The 5,000-nt window shown below is 37.3% G+C and overlaps 1 protein-coding gene across 1 annotated transcript in view; it reads left to right on the top strand.

The window, feature by feature from the left end:
* LOC115218637 (M protein, serotype 5-like) overlaps positions 1-5,000 on the top strand; it is a 943,546-nt gene that overhangs the window by 242,186 nt on the left and 696,360 nt on the right. The window lies entirely within an intron of this gene.

Here is a 5,000-nt window from a genome sequence, read left to right as displayed (position 1 = left end):
ATTCACGCAGATGTGGAGATGTGGTCTATATGTCATGACGGTTACTGGATTTTTATGCACAAGTAGGTCACGCATCATTGATCAATTCCTACCGACACACTCATATAAACAGACACATACATAAACATATAACGTACGCATGTGTTCACGTGTGTATGTGTATGTATGTGTGTGTATGTGTGAGTGTGTCTGCGTGTATTTGTGTCTGTGTGCTCATAAACATACTTATATTTCATGAAGCATTTACAGTTTATTGATTTTTTTTTTCATATTGCACTAAGTTGTGCACAATTTTTTTTCAAAAATTTACAATGAAAACTCATCTCCAGACAGAAAAACAGAATAAAAATGATGCTAAAAGTGTCCATAAAATTAGATATGCACCAAAGGAGGATTAGGGAGGACACTTTCAATTCAAAAGTTAAAAATTCAGTCTTCAACAGTTATGCAATGAAGAGAATGCAGCATGTGAGCCATTGTTGCGGCAATATTTTTTGTGTGTGAAAGGCGGCGAGCTGGCAGAAACGTTCGCACGCTGGGTGAAATGCTTTGTGGTATCTCGTCTGCCGCTACGTTCTGAGTTCAAATTCCGCCGAGGTCGACTTTGCCTTTCATCCTTTCGGGGTCGATAAATTAAGTACCACTTACGAACTGGGGTCGATGTAATCGACTTAATCCGTTTGTCTCTCCTTGTTTGTCCCTTCTGGGTAGTAAAGAAATAGGTATTTCATCTACCGTTACGTTCTTAGTTCAAATTGCGCCGAGGTCGACTTTGTCTTTCATCCTTTTGGAGTCGATAAATTAAGTACCTATTTCTTTATTACCCACAAGGGGCTAAACATAGAGGGGACAAACAAGGACAGACTTACGTATTAATTTGATTACATCGACCCCAGTGCGTAACTGGTACTTATTTAATCGACCCCGAAAGGATGAAAGGCAAAGTCAACCTCGGCGGAATTTGAACTCAGAACGTAGCGGCAGGCGAAATACTGCTAAGCATTTCGTCCGGCGTGCTAACGATTCTGCCAGCTCCCCTCCATGTTTAGCCCTTTGTGGGCAATAAAGAAATAAGAAATGTTCGCACGCTGGGCAAAATGCTTAGCGGTATTTCATCTGACTTTATGTTCTGAACTCTAATTCAGCCGAGGTCGACTTTGTTATTCATCATTTCGGAGTCGATAAATTAAGTACCAGTTGCGTACGGGGGTCGATCTAATCGACTGGTCCCTTCCCCATAAATTTCGGGCCTTGTGCTAAGAGTAGAAAATAATATTTTTTGTGTGTGACCTTTAACATATAATGCTTACATTGATGAACGTACGAAGGAGCACCTTCGTGGTTACTATGCCCGCTAGAAATATCAATCAAGTTTTACTCCTAATCAAAACATACTGTGTTAATGTAAGGAAGGACAATGTTTTGGTTGAAGGATAATCCTACTACTGAATACACACACACACACACACACACATATATATATATATGTGTGTGTGTATGAGTCTATATGAGTTTAAATATAGACGTAAATGTTTATGTATACATATAGTTGTATGTGTATGCTTATGTCTCTATCTACCTACTCATATATATATATATATATATATATATATATATATATTATATATATATATATACATATATACATATGTATGTGTATATATATACATATATATGCATATGTGTATGTGTGTGTGTGTGTGCGTGTGATGGAAAATGCTATCGAAAAAGTTTTTCCCCCTTTAAAAAAAATCATCAAACTATTTGAGTGAAAATAGTTTGTGTCAGACAATTTTCCATTAAATGTATATATCATAACTTTACATTTTATCCTGTGTTGAGTACTTTTTTATTGATTTTGACTAACCCTTTGTTACCAACAAAATCTTCTAACACCAGCTTATATACATATGTCTGTGTGTGTGTGTGTGACTATAATATATAAATATTTACAAGTACATACACACACACACATACACACACATATATATATATGGCTGTGCCCACAATTTGTGTATTACATTCAATACTTACAGTTTGTGGTGCTTGTTTACTTTTCCATTATTGATATTATTTCAACCTCCTATCACCCTCACCTTCTCACTATTTGTCACAGTCCATACATTTTTGCCTATCCTTCATCTGGAAAATTTTCTCTTTAAATTGCTGACCACCTTTTTATAGATTCGAATTTATCATTTTTTTCACATCATTACAATCTCTGCAGTTGTTTTTCATCCTCTCTTGTTTTCCTCAATTTTCACTGGTTCGTTTTCTTACCGTACCTCCATGCTCCATCATCTTGTAAGTGTTGTGTACATATATATACATACACACTTATATATATATAATATATATATATATATATATATATTATATATATCTATATAAAGTATAATAACCATCTCAATATGGCTAACCACAAAGGCTGGGTGTTACTGCAGCTTTTAGCCCCAGGAGATCATCGTCTCCAGCTGACTTTAGGCACACTGTCTGTGCCCTTATGGTATTTGCAAAGGGAGGTCATCCCTCTCTCGTAAGCCTAAGCGATACGCACGCACCGCAGTTTCGAGGTAGTTGCCCCTTGTCAACGGTCCGTGCGTATCACTTAAGCTTACGAGAGAGGGATGACCTCCCTTTGCAAATACCATAAGGGTACAGATAGTGTGCCTAAAGCCAGCTGGAGACGATGATCTCCTGGGGCTAAAAGCTGCAGTAACACCCAGCCTTTGTGGTTAGCCATATTGAGATGGCTATTATAAATTACATTGTCGAGCGGTTACTGTTTACATCTCGTTCAGAGATTTATTATTGCACACACACACACACACACACACACACACACATATATATATATATATATATATATATATAAATTTTTGCGTAATAAGATAAGAAACCAAGGCTGTATAGATATTAGAGCATTTATAGATAGAAGGTCTTACAGCTGTTTCTAGGATATTAATTAATAATATCCCTTCATCGGAGACTGTGTGAGAGGAAAATTAAGTCATTGTTAGTTTCGATGTGATACAAAATAGAGAGTGAGGTGGAGGAAAGAAAATCGATGTAAGATATGTATGGGTATTGAAGTTGTAAATCTCTTTTATAGGATTAATGGTATAAATGCAATATTCCAATATCCTTTGAGTAAAATCCAAAAGTTCAACATTATATATATATATATATATATATATATATATATATATATATATAATATATATATATATATATAATCGTATATAGCACCCTTTATCCATCATTCTTTGCTCTATATTTTTACTTATCTCATATCGTATGTGACTTCCTACTGAATCTTGCTTCAAATTTTGATCATCTTTCCTTTACACTTTACTTCCTCCAACATCGTATAATTCCCACACTACATGCACCTGCCCTCCACACTACCGCAAACACTATTCATAGCAACTCCTCCGCACCTCCATATCATTTTTCTAGTTCATCCAAACTCTCATGATCAAGATGGTAACGTTTGAATATATTCTCCATCTCTGCGAAGAGAAATAAGTATCTGAAACGTATATCAACTCAGGCACAGTTACTAATGTATCAGGACAATTCCCTCCGACGCCAACTATCCCATTGGACAATAACCCCTTCCTCAATATAGTAAGAAGTTTTAAATCATCATCTGTTGTCCTCAGAGGTAATTGTCCTTGGTTGTTTGGTAAATGTCCTAGACTCGTTACTAAATGACGAGTACCTTTTTACTTTTGATTTTCTCATGCCATCAGTCGGAATGAAATGAAAGGTGTATTGGACAGCGAATGTAGTATGACATCATCTCATTTCCAAGAATAATTCTTCTCTACTCTAAGCACAAAGCCCGAAACTTTGGGGGAGGGGAACCAGTCGATTAGATCGACCCCAGTACGCAACTGTTAATTAATTTAGCAATCCCGAAAGGATGAAAGACAAAGTCGACCTCGGCGGAATTTGAACTCAGAACGTAAAGACAGACGAAATGCCGCTATGCATTTCGCCCGGCGTGGGAACATTTTTAAATGTCTTTATTTCTTTATTGACCAAAAGGTGCTAAACATAGGGGGGATAAACAAGGACAAAGAGATTAAGTCGGCTACATCAACCCCAGTGCTCAACTGGTACTTAATTTATAGACCTTGAAAGGATGAAAGGCAAAGTCAACCTCGGCGGAATTTGAACTCAGAACGTAACGGCAGGCGAAATACCTATTTCTTTACTACCCACAAGGGGCTAAACACAGAGAAGACAAACAAGGACAGACAAAGGGATTAAGTTGATTATATCGACCCCAGTGCGTAACTGGTACTTAATTTATCGACACCGAAAGGATGAAAAGCAAAGTCGACCTCGACGGAATTTGAACTCAGAACGTAACGGCTGACGAAATACGGCTACGCATTTCGCCCCGCGTGCTAACGGTTCTGCCAGCTCGCCGCCTTCATTTCCAAGAATTACTGTCTTACACGCGTGTGTGTGTATATGCCTAAGACATGTAGAGAGACAACACTACTGAAGCGACACAGAGTGAGAGAGTTGGAGTGGGAGAGAAAGACTACGTGTGTGTGCGTGTATATGTGTGTGCATGCGTAAAAGAAGGGAAGAGAAAAAAAAAACAAGAAGGAAACGAAAATTATGAGAGAAGGAGAGAGAGGAAGAAATGCAGAACAGAGAGAAGAACTATGTTTCAAACAAAAGAGGAAGAAGAGGCTGCTTATAACCTGATTAGAGATTACTCAGTCACTGATGAGAACTTATCTCAGGAAAGAAACTAGTCTGACGTATCCCTGTTAATTTTGGCCAAGAATATATTGTACATACTGTACCTAAAACGGGGGATGTTAACAAATAGTTTACATAACAGCATTTGTTAGAAATAAAATACTACAGCGTAGTTTAAGTATTCAGACAAAACACTGCTAACGTGATACTAATGTATTAATCAGTCTAGCTGCCGACAGTGCAATTATTAAGCAATCGTTTTAATGTATTAAACC

This window comes from Octopus sinensis, linkage group LG1 (assembly GCF_006345805.1).
Source record: "Octopus sinensis linkage group LG1, ASM634580v1, whole genome shotgun sequence".
In the NCBI taxonomy this organism is placed as follows: domain Eukaryota; kingdom Metazoa; phylum Mollusca; class Cephalopoda; order Octopoda; family Octopodidae; genus Octopus; species Octopus sinensis.
Note: the sequence above shows the minus strand (reverse complement) of the source record. Positions and strands in the feature narration are given on the sequence as shown.